A 20,405-nucleotide genomic window follows, 5' to 3' on the forward strand; every position below is an offset into this window, starting at 1 on the left:
CCGGGTCTCTTGCATTGCAGGCAGATTATTCATATTAATTTTAAAAAATTTAGAAACAACTTTTAAATGTTCATCAGTAGAAGAAGGTCTTGAAAAAATATGCATATGCAAATTTTTCTTTCATTAAAAAATAATAAGATAGATCCATATGGACTGCTCTGAAAACATCTCTTAGATGTGTTAATTAAGAAGAAAAACCCAAGGGAATATATATGTGGTATGTGTGTGCATGCACATGCACAGTTGGCTGCTTACATGTATGTAAAGGCCTGAAACAGTAGTTCTCAACATTGGCTGCACAGTGTAATTGCTTGGGGACTTTTAAAAATAGTGATACCTGGAACCACCCCAGAGATTCTGAGGTAATTGGTCTGGGGCACAACTCGGGCAATGGGATTTAAAAAATCTCCCCATGTGATCCTAGTGTGCAGCCAAAGTTGAGAACTACTGTAAAGAATGAAGCTCATTAAAATGTTGGTGGTAAGGAACATCCCGGTGGTCCAGTGGTTAAGACACCACACTTCCAATGCAGGGAAGGTGGGTTTGATCCTTGGTCAGGGAACATACCACACAATCAAAAAAAAAAAAATGTTGGCAGTAATTAACTTAAGGAGGGGGATAGGAATGAAGTGAAAGGGGATCTTCATATTTTGGTTCTGAATGTTTGAAACTTCCACCAGGATAATTATTTCTTGATAACAAAAAGGGGAAAGAAAAGAAGCAGAAATATTTCCTCCTCTTCTTCCCCAACCTTTCCTATACAGAGTTCATCATTCCTCAGTGCTGTGTTCTTCATTTACTCACGCATTCATTCATTCAATAACTATTCATTAAACCCTGCTTTGTGTCAGGCACACATTTTGGCTCTGGCGCTTTTCACACTAGTTATCAGACTAGTTATCATTACTCTTGTACTTGACTGTTTCCTGCACCTGGGTCCTTTCTGTCTCCTGCATGTGGCACAGTGTCCACCACTCAGAAAATTCACATTCATGTGAATTTCCTGAGTCTCTTCTTTGGTCTGAACCCCTCAGCACCCCTCAGGAGTGACTGTAGAGGGCTAGGAGCCTTTAACCTGTTCTGAGAGTCCCATAGCTAAAACATCTAGCTAGGTGAAAGGGGCTTTCACATTTTGCTTTTTCAATTCTCTTCCTTGCTAGAGAAAGTCTAACCAGTCCAGGACACACCACCCTCAGCCTCTTCAAGGGTCCTGTTTCTGCAAGGCCACTCTCAGCCAGCAGGTGGCAGCCCTGTGCAGGAATTGGGAGAGCACCCGCCCCTACACACACCCCGCCCAAAAGAATGGAGGCTTTAGCAGAGGGTACTAGGGTGAAGCGCAGGGGCAGGTCTTGGCAGGACAAGTGCAAAGGGGGAGAGGGGTGGGGTTCCATTTTTGGCACAAAGTACAAAGGACAAGAGAATTATTTTTGTAGATCAACATTAACCAACTGGTCTGGGTACCCAGGTTTGTGAGGTTTCTTTCACCTTCCATCTGCAGCAGTACCCCGTTTGGAGGTGTCCTCTCCAGGCTTTGTCCTCAGGAGGACTCTCTGTCCCTCCCCAACCCCTGCTCAGCATTCTGGCCTGGGTCTTGGCTCTTCCTGCCTGTATATGTCTTTGCTGATAGAGATGATTGTGGCGATGGCAGAATGGAGGTTGCTGGTTAATGTGTAAAATAAGGATAACATCCTGGGTGATACAGGGACCCTCTGTCAGGTACATTTCCTTCTGGAGGCTTCATGTGGCAGACTTAAGGATTAACAGTGAAGAAACTGTGCAGGTTATCCTGCTATTATCTCTGAGCTGCTGAGGTCTGACAAGAGTTCGCCAGAATGCTCTTTTCTTGCCGCTCCGGTTTCCCTTCAGCCTGGCTCTCTTCACTGCCTTCTGTCTGTCTGTCTTTTTGTCTGGCTTCACTTTTTATCCATCCTTTCAGCTTTTTATCTTTCCCATCTTATTATCTGAATCCTTCTTTTTATCCTTCTAACTCTCTCTCTTAAGTCCTGATAATATACATTGTTTAGAACACAAGCTTGATTCTCTCTCTATCTCGCTCTCTGACTGTCATGCCATATCTCCAGCCATCTAATCCTCTGGGCTGGGGTTTTCAGGAGTTTTGACTTGTGGAATTCAATCAGAAAAAAAAAATAAAAATGGGGGAGCTTTAGGGAGAGCGCAGTCGCAAATTTGCAGAGAAAGAGCTCAGCAAACTCTTGGGTCCAATCTGGAGCACAGATCAGTCACCTGTTGGGAGTCAAATGTCTTGTCAGCTCCTCCTCTTCCTTTCTTCCAGAATCTTTCTCCAGCACGAGCCCTCCTACTCCCACTCTACATGCCTACTGGCAGGTACAGCTCGGGCCAGAGGTCAGTAGGGAAATGGGCCAACCCTGCTTAAAGACTAGACATGGAATGAGACTCAGCAGGCTGGGGCGGAGAATGGAGGAGGTGGCCTCTGACCCCAGCTCTGGCCCCTTCTGGGGGTCCTGTGTGACCTGCCATAGGTCATGGCCCCTCCTCCCCAACCACAATCTACATCACAAAACCCACAGCTCGTAACTCACTGCCAACCAGGGAAGTCTGGGATTGATTTAGGGCCCCCTCTGATCAGTTTACCCTCACTAGACTGTGGCCCTTGGGGTGGGGGTGGGGATGAGGGTCATGGGTGAAGTTCAGGAAGGGGTATCCTGGCCGAGGACTACATCATACCTGTTGCACTCTTAGTGGATTTGTGGGGGAAGGGATCCAGGCACAGGAATTCAAGTTTCTCACCCAGCAGCCCATCCTCACTGGCTCAGCCCAGGGCCATACTGAGGGAACAGCATCCATGGCTTATTAGGTTTGCAGGGTCAGCGTCCTCAGGATTCAGGTCCCTGGCATCTTACAAAGCAAAGAGAGCATCCTTACCCACCAAGGGAGTAGCCAGGTGAGTCCTAAATAAGCCCCTCCACCAGTCACCACAAACCTCATGTGTACTGCTGGGCTCAGGGCGAATCTTCCCAGTCTAGGGTTCCACAGTCCACCGTCGATTGTATGGTGGACAACATGTATGTTTCACCTGGTGCATTTCATGTTGTTAGTTTCCATCCATCCACTATACATTTCTGGAGATAATCACTAAAGAATCTCCTCCACTTGGAATGTTGCCAACTTTTTTGACCATCATCTACAGTAAATAATGGGCTTCCCTGGTGACTCAGATGGTGAAAAATCTGCCTGCCAATGCAGGAGACCTGGGTCGGGAAGATCCCCTGGAGAAGGAAATGGCAACCCACTCCAATATTCTTGCTTGGAGAATCCCATGGACAAGAAGAGCTTGGCAGGCTACAGTCTATGGGGTCACAAAGAGACACGACTGAGCAACTAACAGTAAATACATCTACCTCTGGCCCTAGGACACATGAATATGCATACACCTAAAAGCAAAGTGTGGGACTTCCCTGGCGGTCCAGTGGTTAGGTCTAGGCGGCTGCGAAAGCAAGGGACACGAGTTCAATCCCTGGTCTGGAAAGATCCCCTGTGCTGCAGAGCGACTAAGTCTGTGAGCCACAGCTCCTGAAGTCTTGTGCTCTAGAGCCCATCTCCTGCAATGACTGAAGCCCATGCACCTAGAGCCCATGTTCCGCGACAACAGAAACCATCGAAATGAGAAGCCTGTTCACTGCGACAAAGAGGAGCCCCCCACTCTCTGAAAATTAAAGAAAGCCTGTGCGCAGCAATGACGACCCAGTGCACCCACCAATACATAAATAATTAAATAAATAAAAGCAAAGTGTAAGAAAACCGTGTGCTGCACTGTGATGTTTTCTACTCCATTTTATTTTGTGGTAAGAAATATTTAAAAAAATATTTTTACGAACAACTAAGGGGCTGACAGTTTATAAGTAACTTCTTACATTTTTTTACACCTTCACAAGCTGTAACGCCCATTTTACAAACGGAAAAATCCGAATCATCTTCATAAAAGCCGGTGAGAAGGTCAGGCAGGGTTCTCTCATTGACCCATTTTATAGATGAAGAAACACAGACTCTGAGAGGTTAATGGACCTGCTTGAGATCACCCAGCTGGTGCGTGACAGAGATGGGCTTCCAAGACAGGTCTTCCCTGGGCAGGGTGGGTTTGTGGTCCCCCCACACACTGTGGCGTCCCTCCTCAACCCTCCCCGTTGATATCTTTGTCTCTTTCCAGTTTGAAGGCCATCCCTTCCAAGGGGAAGATGGAGGGACAGAACAGCTGAGTAATTCTGTTTTCCATGTCATCTGTTAACCCTGCACCATCTGCCAATTCTACTCTCAGCCCCGACCCTCTCTCTCTGAGTGGCTTGAGTGGGGGAGGAGGCGTTTTCCTGGGGTCTGGACTCAGAATACCCACAGAAAACTCATTTTTCTGCTCAGAACCAACAGCAGTGGCCTAGAACTACAGGGCGTGTCAGGGAGTGGAGCGAGAGGGGAGAAAGGATTTTCTGACATTGGAGGGATACAACAATAGCAGTCCCCCGCCCCCTACTCTCAGGGGCTTGTCTTCAGGCCCCTCACACCTTCACCTTGGTGAGGCTCTGGAACTGTGGGGAGCGTGAGTTGACCACAGCCACCAGAGCCCTGCCAGACGCTCTCAGGGTGAAGGCAAAGTAAGTCCATCTTACAGGGAGCTGAGGCAGATTTATGGGGCCTCGGGTGTGGCCGGCTGTTACTCAGCCTCTGACTTTTTAATTCCGCAGCCTCCTCACCCACCCCGCCTCCTCCCCAAGAAGGCCTTTGTGCAGGACAATGAGGAATCTATAAATTCCGGGAGACAGGGACGTGGGGGAGGGGAGCACCGGTCACTTCGGCTCAGCATAGACAGCAAAGAGGGGGAGCCTTCATCTTCATGGACCTGCCGCTGCTCAGCTCAACTGTTCCACACAGGCCCAGAGAGAAAGGTGGGGCCAAGCCTTCCCTCTGCCTTTGACAGACAACAAGCTGAGTCTCCCAGGCGGAGGGTGTCTCTGGTCCCTGCTTCGTTCACTCCGTCTTTGGGTTTGGGTGTCAATGCATCACTGTATTTATTTATTCTCCCTCTCGTCCTCATCCCCTAGTCATTCCCTCACCCGGGCATTATTCACTCAACAAACACTCACTGAGTACTAAGTGTCCAGGCCAAGGATGGAGGTCACAATGGGCAGACCCTGGCCGGCCCTGGAGGAGCACACAGCGTAGAGCTGTGGCTCAGAGGGGCCGAAGTGTAGCTCTAACCTTAGTTTTTCAGGCTGGCAACCTTCACCCTCCTCTCTTTCCTCAGCAGGTCCTCTGCAGGTGATGTACTTCCGTCGGCATTTTTTTTTTTTGATAGAAGCATAGTTGATTTACAATGTTGTGTTAGTTTCAGGTATACAGCAAAGCAATTCAGTTACACATGTATCTTTATTTTTTTCAGATTCTTTTCCCTTATAGGTTAGAGCATTTTTAATGTAATCCTGCCAAGGGCTCTGGGAGTTAGGGATTATGTAAGTGCCCCGGACACTTTGCTAATATGGCCCTGAGAAGGTAAGTGGTTGCCCTCTGGCAGGGGACAGCACAGCAGGACCCAGGCCCTTACCTCCGCATCACAAGTGCACCTTTGAGTGCTGTGGGGACCCAGAGCAAGGGCATGGGCTGTGGCCTAAATGTCCTCTTGTATTCACTTGCCCAAACTAGCCCTGAGCCACCATACTGACCTTTCTTCAGTTTTCTCTTCTTCTGTTCTGTTCCACCTTCATGCAGTAGTTACTAAATGCCCCAGGCTCAACCGTATATTTACTCATCTCACCCATCCATTGTATGATAATAATTAGTGAATCCAATGCTTATGATGCATGTGTATGTTTGCTGAACAAGCACACATCCTGTGTGTCCTGTTGTGTGTCTACTTGTAAACGGGGGATATTAGTATGTACTTCGTCATACAAATTAATCAAGCCGTGTGAAGCACTTAATGCCTGGCACATAGTAAGTGTTCAGTAAATGTCGTTGCTAAGATTTCTGTTACTGGAAACCACAGGCTAGCCCACATGAATGAGGCATTTGGGTGAACACAGGGGTTTGCAGCAGGTCCCTCGCAAAGAGTAGCCCCTGAGAGGTGAGCAGATGGCCCAGAGTCCAGTTCTCATTTCCCAGGGACTCCCGCATTCCTGAAATGAATGGAGATGTTGAGCACTTTCTAGGTTTGTGCTGGGTGTCACGCTAGCAGACAACAAGAAACATCCCCAAATTCATGGAGCTGGCCTTCTGGTAGATGAAACAGACCACAAACCAAGTGAATGAAGAAGACAGTTACAGAAAGTGGTAAGTCCTGTGGAAGAAACAGATAAGGTTAAGTGACACAGTACATCGGGCAGATGGCGTGTGGGGTTGCTTCAGTATTGAGGTCAGGGCTGATGGGGAAGTGACATCCCTGTGAAGAACGTGGACAGAGCGTTCCTAGCAAAGGGATCCTCGTAGTCAAGGCCAGAGACGTGGAAAAGCTTGTCAAGTTCAAGGAGCAGAAAGGCAGCCGGTGGGAGCAGAGCCCAGGCAGAACAGGGAATGATGGAGGAGAGGTCGGCACAGGCAGGGGCCCGGGTGAGAAGTTGGGGCTCTCTTCCGAGGGAAGTCATGAAGGTTGTTTAGCAGGAGTGACATGCTCTGATTTGTTATCTGATTTGTATCTTTAATGGGCCCCTGGCAGCTGGGTGAGCTAACTGTTGAGGAGCCAAGAGAGCAGAAAGGAGCTTCTATAGTTGTGCAAGGAAGTAGGAGTAACAGGGGTTTGCATCCTGGAGAGAGTGGCAAGCAGGGGCTGATCCAAGATACATCTTGGAGAGAATTCCCTGCTGGTCCAGTGGTTAGGACTCCACGCTCTCACTGCCAATGGCTTGGTTCAGTTCCTGCTTGGAGAACTGAAATCCCACAAACGCAGCGGTGTGGCAAGATAGTATCTTGGAGGTAGAAAAATCTTTGCTAGAGGACTGGACAAGGGAAGGACGGGAGAGAAATTCGGGGAGGAGACAAAGAGCTAGAGAAGCCGGGTTTGCAAAGCTGTCTGGGCCCTGGATCTTGAGAGCCCTTCTGCTCTCTCTGGCCCTGCCCCATTGAGGTCATCTGCTCTCCTTCACACAGTCGTCTGCCCTAAAGCAGGGGCAGTCCAGGCTCGCTCTTTCCATCCCTCGGTGAGAAAAGGTGCCCCATGCCTTACTCCAGAGTCAACACCTGCCAAGGTGAAGCTTGGATTTCAGACCACTCACTCCCAGCCATTGTTTAGACCACAACCCGCACAAGCGCACAGCTCCCCGGTCCCCAGCCTGGACCACTGGCCAGGCCTGAAATATCCTCGGATCTCAGACCTACAGGCGACGGGCTTGTAAGGACACCGGCCTGGGACGACTCAGGGCAGGAGCGGGAAGGGAGGGCTTGGCTTTTCCTATGGGAATCTCCCGGCCCCTCTCCCGGGGGAAGGAAGTCCCCTCCCGGACCTGCGCCCCCGACCCCTCTCCCCGCCGCGGAGGCCGCTGCCCCTCCCGCCCGCGAAAGCTCGAGAAGCCGATCTTCCGACCTCGGGCTACGGGCGGGGGAGGGTCCGAGCGGTAATTGCTGCCATCTGCTCCCTCCTCCCCTCCCCTGCCCCCAAGCCTGGGGGAGGGGCTGAGGCGTGTCAAACACTCGCCTCTTACGCGCACCCCCGGCAGGCGGAGTTCAGGGGTGACCCGCGAACGCGCCTTCGGGCGAATGCAGGGGGGCCACGAGAGCGCCCCCACCCTTCTCTCTGGCAGCGGACGAGGGATGCCCTGCTGGAATCACCCAGAAGCCCAGAGTTCAGGTTCTGCTCCTCTGGGATAGGGACTTAGGAAGCATCCTGGGAGCTGTCCTACCTCAACTCACTATCGCAGGCTCTGGTCTGTGGTTGAGGCTTGTTTTAGGATACTGACGCGTCCGTCTCTGAACTGGAGGGCTGTGACTGGTGTTGGGGGGAGGGGAGGGTGTGGAACTCTAGGCTGGGTCTGGAAGCAAGGCGGCTGGAGACTGAACTTGGCTCTTAGACTCCTCCCTCCCGCTGGGCTGAAATTCTCAAAGGGTTGCTCCTCAAGGGTGGCTCATCCTGAATAGGTTCCACCTCTGTGAAATGGGGATACCCCAGTATCTACTTCTTGGGTGATTCCACCCAGGGCTACTTGCTAGACTAGGAGCATCAGGCCTGCCCCTGGGCATGGGGAGGCCCTGGGCAGGGGAGTGATAACAGGAGTTGACTGGGCCCTGGGGAAGGTGCTGTGACATCTGGGGACCCTGAGGAGGTAGGGACTCTGCTGGGGAAGAGGGAGGGTGGGCTAGGGAATAGAGGTTGAGGAACAGATTATGGGAGGAGCTTTGCTGGTTTCGGACTTCCCTGGTGGCTCAGAGGTTAAAGCGTCTGCCTCCAATGCGGGAGACCTGGGTTCGATCCCTGGGTCGGGAAGATCCCCTGGAGAAGGAAATGGCAAACCACTCCAGTATTCTTGCCTGGAGAATCCCATGGACGGAGGAGCTTGGTAGGCTACAGTCCACAGGGTCGCAAAGAGTCGGACACAACTGAGCGACTTCCCTTCCCTTTGCTGGTTTCACGCCCATCTCCTGGTGTCTCTGCAAATTCAGGTCATTTGGATATTGTTCACTTGACCTCTATCCCTGTACTGATGACAGCTCTGAGCACTGGGGATGTTCACAGGGCAGAGTACCCCCACTGCCCTGGCACAGGGAGCCACTGCCCAAATGCTTACACATCTTCACACCCACCCTCAGGGTCTAAACAACCACACAGGTGCAGAAGCACAGGTAATGATCCCGTGTGAGATTTGTTCAGTCAATAAGTCATGTCCAATGCTTTGAGACCCCATGGACTGCAGTACACCAGGTTTCCCTGTCCTTCATTATCTCCTGGAGTTTGCTCAAACTCATGTCTATTGAGTCAGTGATGCCATCCAGCCATCTCATCCTCTGTCGTCCGCTTTGCCTCCTGCCCTCAGTCTTTCCCAACATCGGGGCCTTTTCAAATGAGTCAGTTCTTCACATCAAGTGGCCGAAGTATTGCAGTTTCAGCTTCAGCATCAGTCCTTCCAGTGAATATTCAGGGTTGATTTCCTTTAGGATTGACTGGGTTGATTTCCTTGCTGTCCAAGGTACTGTCAAGAGTCTTCTCCAACACCACATTTCAAAGCATCAGTTCTTCAGCCCTCAGCCTTCTTTAGAGTCCAGCTCTCACATCCATGCATGACTACTGGAAAAACCATAGCTTTGACTAGATGGACCTTTGTTGGCAAAGTAATGTCTCTGCTTTTTAATATGCTAAGTTTGTCATAGCTTTTCTTCTAAGGAGCAAAAGTCTTTTAATTTCATGGCCACGGTCACTGTCCACAGTGATTTTGGAGCCCAAGAAAAAAAACTGTCACTGTTTCCATTTTTTCCCCATCTATTTGCCCTAAAGTGATGAGACTAGATGACATGATATTAGTTTTCTGAATGTTGAATTTTAAGCCAGCTTTTTCACTCTCCTCTTTTGCCCTCATCAAGAAACTCTTTAGTCCCTCTTCATTTTCTACCATTAGAGTGGTATTATCTGCATATCTGAGGTTGTTGATATTTCTCCCAGCAATCTTGATTCCAGTTTGTGATTCGGCCTGGCATTTCACATGATGTACTCTGCATAGAAGTTAAATAAGCAGGGTGACAATATACAGCCTTGACATACTCCTTTCCCAATTTTGAACCAGTATGTTGTCCCATGTCCAGTTCTAACTGTGGCTTCTTGACCTGCATATAGGTTTCTCAGGAGGCAGGTAAGGTGGTCTGGTATTTCCATTTCTTTAAGAATTTTCCACAGTTTGTTGTGATCCACACAGTCAAAGGCTTATATGTAGTCAATGAAGCAGAGGTAGATGTTTTTTTGGCATTCTCTTGTTTTCTCTATGGACCCAACGGATGTTGGCAATTTGATCTCTGGTTCTTCTGCCTTCTAAACCCAGCCTGTACATCTGGAAGTTCTCGGTTCATATACTGTTGAAGCCTAGCTTGAAGGATTTTGAGCATTATCTAACTAGTATGTGAAATGAGCACAATTGTAGGGTAGTTTAAACATTTTTTGGCATTGCCTTTCTCTGGGATTGGAATGAAAACTGACTGTTTCCAGTCCTGTGGCCCTTGTGAGTTTTCCAAATTTGCTGGTGTATTGAATGGAGCACTTTCACAGCATCATCTTTTAGGATTTGAACTAGCTCAGTTGGAATTCCGTCCTTTCCACTAGCTTTGTTTGTAGTAAGGCCCACTTGACTTAGCACTCCAGGATGTCTGGGTCTAGGTGAGTGACCACACCATCATGGTTATCAAGGTCAGGAAGAACAGCATGTGCTAAGACTCGGGAGTGTGGAGGTAGTGATGTGTCTGGAGCAGGAGTGCTGGAGGGGAGGAACTGACTGGGATAAGGAGCAGAGAGGTGTGTGAAAGGAGGCTGAAGAGGCATATACGTTAGACTTGGGTTTGTTGTAGCAAACTGACATGTCAGCACAGGGAGGGACAGACAGGAACATAAGAGGCTAGAAGAAGTGAAACTGACAGAAAGTAAGATTAAAAGGTGGGCTTGCTGGTGGCTCAGAAGGTAAAGAATCGGCCTGCAGTGCAGGAGACCTGGGTGTGATCCCTGGGTCAGGAAGATCCTCTGGAGAAGGGAATATCTACCAACTCCAATATTCTTGCCTGAAGAATTCCATGGACAGAGGAGCCTGGAGGGCTACGGTCCATGGGGTCACAAAGAGTCAGACGGGACTGAGTGACTAACACTTTCACTTTTTTTCAAGATTAAAAGGTGGGTACTAGCCCAGTGATTAAAAAGGCCATTCATTCATCTGGGCCTCAGACCTAGCAGACAATAGGGACTAGTGGGACTGTGGCTCTCATGTCAGCCCCAGGGATCCCTTCTGAAGACCATAGTTGCTACTCACCTCTGGCCAGTTGTTGCCATGCCAGCTTCTGAGCTCAGTTTTGTCAGCTACTTTCAAGAAAAATTAGAAATGTAGAGTTTTACGGGTTACTTCCTGGTTTTTAAATGTTGACAACTCTCTTTTAAAACTTTAAAATTGTGTGTGTGTCTAAAACACATGTAGCACAGATATATCTGAGGATGCAAATAGTGACAGCTATGGAGATGCTGGAAAACTGTTGGAAGTTTTATAAAAGGGAAATGATCTTTATAACAGGTCTGAGTTTTAGGCCCACTCAGGGGCATTATGGAGGAAAGTCCTGGCCAGTAGGGGCAGTTGCAAGTGTTAGAACCAGAAGAGCTGAGGCCTGAACACAAGCAGCTGACCTGGAAAGGAGGGAAGGCGCTGGGCACAGCGTATGGGTCTTCAGGAATTAGCCTCCCCTTTAAGACATTGCAAAAACATCATATAGTGGGTGGGGAGGCCTCTCTGGAGTGCGATGCCCCAGAAAATCCCCAAGGTTGCACTTTGGTAGGCAGGCCTCTTGGAAGAACTGGGTAAAACATTCCAAACAGCCCCATGAGGGAGGGGCTGTGCTGGAGGAGGGGCTCAGGAATCCGCCTGGCCTTCAGGAAGACCCCAGCCAGTCCTAATGGGAACCACACGTGGGGTGAGCTGAAATCCTGGATTGCCTGTGACGTCTGGCTTTGGAATCGGACACTTGGCTCAGGTCACTCCTGACCAGCTCAAGTCTGAGGCCTCCCCAGCTCCCTTCCTAATCGCTGCCAGACACATTCTGCCCTGCACCCAGCTCAGGGGCCTGCCTGGGTCCTGGAGAGGAGGTGCTTCCCAGTACCGCCCCCCTCCCCAATTTCCTGCTGGGAGAGAACTTAAGCTCTGGAGAAGTATGGATTCTCAGATCAGAATCCTAGGTTTCCTGCTTGGCCAAGGGTTGATGCTCTCAGAATATCAGAATCAGAAGTCCATTCCAGTGTCCCCCAAAACAATGTGTCCTGAACTTCACACCCCTCCTGGAGCCCTGACCTGCTGCTGGCATTGTAGAAACTGGTGCCCTCGGCCTTCATCCTGCCCCTGTAGCATCTGTGGGGCTCTCGGTGGCTCCCACAGGGATCATTTCCTGCAGGACCTCAGACACCCGGGGCAGGGAGCAATCCAAAGGGCAGGGCAAGAGCCTTGTGAGCAGATGGTTTGCTCCTGAGGATTCCCTGTAAAAACAGGTTAGGGGAACAGGTGTCTCCTAGTATACTTCCTTGTGCTCTCTTTTCCCCCTAACTCAAACACCTCCTGGCCCAGGTATGGAGCTGTGTCTCACGATGTCTTAACACAACATAGCAGGTCTAGGAAAACTCCCAGTCCTTATTCGAGTGGGTCGCTCCAGCCTTTTGGCCATGGCTGTCATCATACCTGCTAAACCCTCTTCATAACCCTCTACCAATGGTGTGTATGTATGTGGGGGTGGGGGTGAGGGGTTCACTTCCTGCTCAAGGCAGGACCCTCTCAGTGATCCCCTACAGGCCCAGCCCCCTTCCTCCTGGGTGTCCTCCTTGAGAAGTTCCAGGCAGCCTGCTCAGCATCAGGCCAGGGGCCCAGGAGCTTGGACAGGCTGCATTCCTGGGGGAAGGGGAGAAGAGAGCAGGACTGCACAGAACCCCCTCCTCCCTTCCAATGCAGATCCCAGGCTGCCCAGCCTGGAGCTCTCTTCTCCAGCCTGCTGAAGATGGCCAGAGCAGTGCCGGCAAAGCTCCTGGTAAAGGCAGCAATGCCAGGAACCTAGAAGCTTCTCCTGGGCTCTGCTGAGGAGGAAGCCATCTGTACTTGGAGCTATTCCACCCCTGAGGGAACCTAAGGTTTTCCAGCATTGATAATGACCCACAGTGGGCACTGGGTAAGAGGCCCACGGGGTGAGACGGAGGGAATGCAGGGCAGAGGGATAGGGCAACTCCTTGGCATAACTTAGCACCACACTCCTGCAAGGCAGCTCCATCTCCAGGGCGTGAGAACTTAGGGACTTGCAGAGAGAAATCAGGCCCAGCAGAATGGTAATCAGACAGCTGTTGTAGGAGATGATAAAGAGTGCAGGGGAGGAACAAGGAACCTCCTCCGGAACTGTAGGTTCGGGTAGTCCCTCCAACCCAATCCACCCCCATCCCCCAACCAGGTTTCGGGAAGCTCTCCCAATGAATATTTAATAGCTCAGCGCTGGGCCTGATTGAATTTTAATGCTGGCGACCCGAGAGCTCCAGCCGAGTTCAGGCAATTAGTCAGGAGCCATTAACTGCTGACGGAGCTGATTTATGGGCGGGACTGATGGAGGGTGGTGGGGGAGCCCAAGCTGCGAGGAGGCCCTGGATTGGGCGGACAAAATCTCTGGGGGGTCAGCCAATCCCTACGGCTGTCTTGGCTTGGTTTGCATTTCATTTGCATAGCACTCCCAGTAGGCAAACCTGGGTGGTGAGGACACCCAAGGGTAGGGGCGTCTGTCTGAGAACTGGACCCAGGCTTGGCCCTCTGGCATTTATGTCAAGGAAAACTACGCTGTGTTTTGCACGTGGAATTTCATTATTCAAAGGACCTCTCCCCCGCAACACTCATATCTTGGTAGGGCCCAGTTTGGGGGGAAAATTCCAAAGGAGGAGCGGGGGGGGGGGCAGAGAGCAGGGCTGACCTGGGCACTCTGGGCAAAGCTGAGGGGCCTGGGGACCTAACAAAGGACTCTGGGTTAAAACAGACAGGAGTCCTAACTGTGACTCTATGTGTTCCATGGCTCTCCCACCTCCCTGAGCCACTGCCCCTGAGGGTTCCGGGTACCCCCTTTGCTTCTCAGGAGGTTCTGCACTGATGTGGATGAGAGTTGTGGGTTTTCATAGGACTGAATTATGCCTCCGAGGCCTGGGAATGAATTCAAGGGGCTCTTGGAGGAGATGACCCTCCTCCTCTCGCTACCCCCTCATCCCCCTGACCTGTGTGAATGAGCTGGGACTCAGCCTGGAGTGCTCTATTGAACTATGCCCGACCCCTTAAATCGCAGGTCAAGGATTTAGCTGGCCTGTCGGCTGCCACTCTGGCAGGTGGCCTCCTCCTCACCAACCCCCACCCCTGTCTGAGCCTTCAACCACTGAGAATGTGGTGGAAAGCAGAATCCTTCTCCTGGGGTCCAGGCCTTATCTGAGCTGGAGTGATCTTTACTGAGGGAAGGGCAATGGAAGGGAATGGAAAGAGCTCTGGGCTGAGAAGCCAGTTCCTACAGGGAGGCTTGTAGAGAGGCTGGCAGGGAGAGGGGGGCATCATTAGTCAAGGATGTCTTCCTGGAAGAGGGAGGGAAGAGTAGTGCCTGGAAGGAAGGGAGGGACGGGTCAAAGAAAAAGAAAAGGAGAGGAAATCAACTGCAGGGGAACACCCTGTTGGAATCAGGAGAAGGTGAAATGTAAGCTCAAAACTGTCCATCCCCATCAGTATGAGCCTGCCTGCCTAGGCAGGTGAGGCAGAGTATGAAGAGAAAATGAAAATTCGTATCACTACTGTGTGCCAGGCACTGCGCTGAGCACTTTAAATATATTGTTTCATCTAATCTTTATAGCATTCTCAGTAGGAGGGTGAAAAAACTGGCTTGAAACTCAACCTTAAAAAAAAAACAAACTAAGATTATGGCATCCAATCCCATCACTTTAGGGCAAATAGAAGGGGAAAAAGTGGAAGCAGTGACAGATTTTATTTTCTTGGGCTCCAAAATCACTGTGGACAGCCATGAAATTAAAAGACACTCCTTGGAAGGAAAGCTATGACAAACCTAGACAGCGTGTTAAAAAGCAGACATCACTTTGCTGACAAAGGTTTGTCTAGTCAAAGCTATGGTTTTTCCAGGAGTTGTATGCAGTTATTAGAGTTGGACCATAAAGAAGGCTGAGTGCCGAAGAACTGATGCTTTCCAATTGTGGTGCTGCAGAAGACTCTTAAGAGTCCCTTGGACTGCAAGATCAAACCAGTCAGTCCTAAAGGAAATCAACCCTGAATATTCATTGGCAGGACTGATGCTGAAGCTGAAGTTCCAATACTTCGGCCACCTGATGCGAAGAGCCAACTCACTGGAAAAGACCCTGATGCTGGGAAAGATTGAAGGCAAAAGGATAAGGGGTTGGCAGAGGATGAGATGGTTAGATAGTGTCACTGACTCAATGGACATGAATTTGAGCAAACTCCAGGAGATGGTGGAGGACAGAGAAGCCTGTCTCACTGCAGTCATTGGTGTCCCAAAGAGTCAGACACGACTTAATGACTGAACAACAAGTTTTCTTAGAACTCCCAATTTACAGATGAGGACTCTGAAGCTCCAAGAGAAGGGGTAACTTGCCCATGATCACATAGCTACTTGTTGGCAGAGTCTTGGCTCTTGTCCCCCACTCCATCCTGCTCAAAGGCATCGCAAATTCAACTTATAATTCTTTCTTATACTTTCCAAATCTATTTCTTATCCCATTTTTTTTTTGGCTGTGCTGCCCAGGATCCTAGTTCCCTGACAATGGCTAGAACCTGGGCCCCCTGCAGGGAAGCACAGACTCTTACCCATTGGACGGCCAGGAAGTCCCCTCTCCCATGTTTCTTAACTTCCCTCTAACTGGTGGTAAAAACAGATACTGCAGGTAAATCTTTGCCAGAATCCTGAGAAACAATCCCGTCTACACTGTCACCCAAGCCTGAGTCCTTGGTGTCATCAATAATTTACAATTCTGGGAACTACTTCCTAAAGATTTCTGAATTCTGTTCCCACCTCTTCCCCTTGGTTCAGGCCCAGGTAATTCTCAGGCCAGGTGAGGTAAGACAGGAGCCCTTATGGAGCCCTTACTATGTGCCAGGCCTCGTGCTAAGAGCATTCCTGCATTTTCTCTTAATTAATCCTCACCAGAAGTCTGAGAGTGGGTCTTTTGATTGCTAGGTCACCATGTTACAAATGAGGTGAAGAAAGTCAGGAAATGTCAGAAGAAACCCTCAGTTGTACTGGGCTCACTATGATGCTGGGGTGGGGAGGAGACCCCACCAAATGACCCAGAGCTCCAAAATCTCTTGCCCTTTTCGGCTGTTCATAGGAGTTCACGGTTTCCTAGCCTGGCTCTGTGTCCTGCCCTCAGGGTGCTTCTCCCCGCTTTGACAGAGGAATTGGGCTTCAAGTGACAGAAGACCCAACTTAAATATGCCCTAACCAGTAGGATGTTTGTTTATTTTGTTGCAAAGCTAGACTTAATATATGGGGCTGTTGGCTAATTTAGTGACACAGCAATGTTGTCAAGGAGCTAGGTTTACTTCCTTCCTTCCTTGTTTGTTTCTTTTTTCATTCTTTACTTCTTTTATTAACTTTACTGAAATTATATGCAGTAGAATGCACATTTTAAAAATACAGTTTGATGAGTTTTGACAAATATATACCTGGTAGCCACCATTCCAATCAAGATATAGAACACTGATATCATGCCAGAAAGTTCTCTTGTGTCCACATGTAGGCCCTTCCTCCCTTATCCTCATAGGTAACCCTTGATCTGATTTCTACCTCCATAGATCAGTCTTATATGTTCTAGACCTTCCTATGAATGGAATTATATTATATATACTCTTTTGTGTCTGACCCTTTTGCTTCAGAGAGTGTTTCTGAGACTCATCCATTTAGTTGTATGTATCACTAGTTCATTTTTATTGCTGGGTAGGATTCCATCCTCTGAATACTCGACTGTATTGCGTTCTTTTTTCTTTGCCATTTTTATCATGTTGGTTTACATTCTTAACTTTTCTTAAAACCACAAGATGGCTCTGCAATACTAGATGCCACGTACAGACAACAATATTCAGAGTACAAGAAAAGCTGTTTCTCCTTTGGCTTCTGAGAAGTCTTTCCAGAATTCTCCCAAAGAACATCCCCTCATGCATTATAGGCCAAAATCATGTAAGTCATATTACATGGCCATTCTTTTTAAAAATTATTTAATTTATTTGTCTGCCTCGGGTCTTAGTTGCAGCACATAGGATCTTTCATTGTGGTGCAAGGGTAACTTAGTTGCCCCAGGGAATATGGGATCTAGTTCCTCAATCAAGGACGGAACCCATGTCCCCTGCATTGGAAGGTGGATTCTTTTTTTATTTTATTTTATTTATGTGGGTATTTTGGCTGTGCTGGGTCTTTGATGCTGCATGGGCTTTTCTCTACTTGTGGTGAGTGGGGGCTACTCTCTAGTTGCAGTGCTCGGGCTTCTAAGTGCTGTAGCTTCTCTTGTTACCGAGCACAGGCTCTAGGCACACAGGCTCATCGTTGTGGTACACAGGCTTAGTTGCTCTCTGGCATGTGGGATCTTCCTGGACCTGGGATTGAACCTGTGTCTCCTGCATTGGCAGGCAGATTCTTACCACTGAGCCAGCAGGGAAGCCCAGAAGGTGGATTCTTAACCATTAAATCACCAGGGAATTCCTTACACGTCCATTCTTAAACCAAACACTGGCAGAGAATAGAATTCCCACAGGTGTCTCAGACTAATCCAGACTCACCCCTGGGGCTGGGAAGGGGCTTGGCCTCCCATAAAGAACCTGGCAGCCCAGTCTCTGAAAAGAAAAACCAAGGCTCTGTTAGCAAGAAATGGGGGGGCAATGATTGTTGGTCAATAATCAGTATTCTCTGCTTTATCTGATTCTTCAATGTTAACAATTCAGGTTTTGTTCAGGGATCCATCTCTCAAGAAATGTAACCCATTTCCAACAAAGGAGTAAACCCTGATGGAGTAAATCCTGATATGTCTATGCCAGTCCTAGTAATCCTGCCCACCCCCTGCCCCAACCCAACCAGAGATTGGTTTAAGTATGAGAACTGTGGAAGACGCTGATCGTAGCCACCTAACATCCATTCTTCTGTCTTCTTTCTTAATAATAAAGAGCTGCATTTTATTTAGGGTGACACAGTGCTCTGCTGAAAAAAATGTTTTTAGTTTTTCTTGTAGCTACATATGGCCATGTGGCCAAGTTCTGACCAATATGATATAAATAGAAATGCTGGTGGAACATCTGAGAAGGTTGCTTACGAGAGCTGATTCTGCTGAGGAACAACCTCTGGCCCTTCATTTTTGCTACTTACTTTTGGTCTACAACATGGATCCAACATGATCTGCAACATGGAACTCCAGCAGCTATTTTGGAACATGAAGTGAATTTGAGAATGAAGTCATGTGAGATATATTGGGCCTCCAGTGACACTGAAACTACAGAGCCAGCACACCAGCACCGTCTATTTTCAGACTTCTTTTATTTATTTATTAGGTAAGAAGTGGATTTATTCAGATTCAGATTCGGAGAGAAGCACACTCTAGCCAGAGCATGGGCCATCATAGAGGTCGAGTGCGGCCAGGCTTCTTTTATATGAAAAAGAATAAACTTCAGTATTGTTTGAATCACTCTGAATTTTGCCAACATCTACAACTGATGAACACAGGCAATAATGATTTCTGGTCAAAGAGACAAGAGGGAAAATCTTCTGGATGTCTCTGGGAGACGTTTCTTTGTTCTCAAAAGGAGGCACCCGAGAGGAATAGGTGGGCCCATGAGGGATGATTAGAACTACATTCAGGCATTTAATGACTTGAAGGGAACCATCTAGGGACACAACAGAGATGGTGAGGGTGTTGTATATGAAGATGGAAGGAACCTGGGTCCCTGAAGAAGGTGCTGAGTCTCTGAATTAATCAGCTCTGGAGTTACCATTTCTCATTCTTATGTAAAATATTGTATTTGGTCAATTCAGAAATGCACATTTGGTCACATTGTAACATTTCTAAAATCAGTATACATCCTACTATCAGCAGTGCCTTAACCTGCTGTCAGCCACATAGCAGTTGTGCTTTACAGTTGTACGTGTGTTGTACATGTATCCTTGCTGCACATGTACACATTTTGGTGACTTTCCTGGTGTCATGATTGGACAGTTGCAACCCAATGATGTTTCAGTCCATAAACCATATAAGGACTCTCTGGGTTCTGACTGATATCTAGAAATTTTTATCAACTATCTGTCAAGATCATCTGCCAGCATCAAGATTTCCAGAATGAATATTAGTGGCTTAAAAGGAAACCTCAAGGTTAATAGCGGATATGGTAGACAACCTGCAAAACAGTCCCCAATGGTCATCACCCTCTGCTAGTCACACCCTTGTGTAGCCCCTTCCCACAACGTTCTGGTTTGGTCTTTGTGACCGGTTAGCATAGGGCAGAAATCAGGACACTATGTCACTTTCAGTATTAGGATATAAAAAGGCTGTGGCTTCTGTCTTGGATGACTGACTGAGCAGGAAGTAGATTCTGCTGCCCACAGCTTGAGGGCTAGCTCGTAAGAGACTCTGCTCCAGAAACATCCAGCTAAACCACTCCCAGATTCCTGACCTATAAAAATGATAACATAATAAATGTTTGTTTCTTTTAACTGCTGAGATTTGGAGTAATTTTTTTTTTTACAGAGCAATGAACAATTAATTCAGTGGAGCAGTCTTTTAAGAAATATTGTCTCACCAGTCCTTAAATCTACCCTGATGAAGAGTCCACGTGGAAAAACGCTGGCAGCTCAGAGTTGAAAAATGATTCCAAGAATCAGACTCTGGATGTAATAAACTGAAAGAAATTCGTAAGTAATTTATTTCACCCGTGTTTTCCTTGTTCTATAGGTGCAAAAGTAATTTATGTTTAACAGTAGGGACTTCCCTGGTGGTCCAGTGGTTAAGAATGTGCCTTTCAATGTAGGGGATGCAGGTTTGATCCCTGATCAGGGAACTAAGATCCCACATGCCACGGGGCAAGCCCAGGAGTCACATCTAGAGAAATCCCATGCACAGCAGCAAAGACCCAGTGCAGTCAAAAGAAAAAAAAGTGTATTTCCATGTAAGTTCAAAAGGACATTTTAAATAAATGTAAAATAAAAATTCTAAGTGATAAAAAATCATTGTGTGTGAGTATGTGTGTGTTAGTCGCTCAGTCGTGTCCGACTCTTTGCGACCCCATGGACTATAGTTCACCGGGCTCCTCTGTCCACCCATGGAATTCTCCAGGCAAGAATACTGGAGTGGGTAGCCATTTCCCTCCTCCTATCTCAGGGATTGAACCTGGGTCTCCCACACTGCAGGCAGATTCTTTACTGTCTGAGCAACCTGGGAGTGAAAGTGGTTCAGTCGTGTCTGACTCTTTGCGACTCCGTGGACTATACAGTCCATGAAATTCTCCAGGCCAGAATACTGGAGTGGGTAGCCTTCCCCTTCTCCAGGGGATCTTCCCAACCCAGGGATCGAACCCAGGTCTCTCACATCGCAGGTGAATTCTTTACCAGCTGAGCTACTAGGGAGCAACCCAGGAAGCCCTAAGAAATCATTATGTCAGTTTAATTGGCAGTGCTTTTTCTTTCTAATGGTACATAAAGTAACAGTGCTTCTTAATATCAGT

At 48.3% G+C, this 20,405-nt stretch overlaps 3 long non-coding RNA genes across 3 annotated transcripts; all 3 read left to right on the forward strand.

The window, feature by feature from the left end:
- The first annotated feature begins 2,585 nt into the window (after positions 1–2,585).
- LOC145544374 (uncharacterized) lies at positions 2,586–3,780 on the forward strand. The gene is made up of 2 exons (XR_014081362.1): positions 2,586–2,923; positions 3,393–3,780. It is a non-coding gene; the product is annotated as an uncharacterized LOC145544374 (long non-coding RNA).
- A 771-nt stretch (positions 3,781–4,551) lies between these two features.
- Positions 4,552–5,040, forward strand: LOC145544376 (uncharacterized). The gene is made up of 2 exons (XR_014081364.1): positions 4,552–4,625; positions 4,716–5,040. It is a non-coding gene; the product is annotated as an uncharacterized LOC145544376 (long non-coding RNA).
- A 117-nt stretch (positions 5,041–5,157) lies between these two features.
- On the forward strand, positions 5,158–19,908 carry LOC145544375 (uncharacterized). Its single transcript, XR_014081363.1, has 5 exons — positions 5,158–5,289; positions 5,411–5,520; positions 6,130–6,297; positions 19,433–19,596; positions 19,713–19,908. It is a non-coding gene; the product is annotated as an uncharacterized LOC145544375 (long non-coding RNA).
- The last annotated feature ends 497 nt before the right edge of the window (positions 19,909–20,405 follow it).

This window comes from Giraffa tippelskirchi, chromosome 4 (genome assembly GCF_054371585.1).
Source record: "Giraffa tippelskirchi isolate mGirTip1 chromosome 4, T2T-mGirTip1v1.2.pri, whole genome shotgun sequence".
NCBI classification, from domain to species: Eukaryota; Metazoa; Chordata; class Mammalia; order Artiodactyla; family Giraffidae; genus Giraffa; species Giraffa tippelskirchi.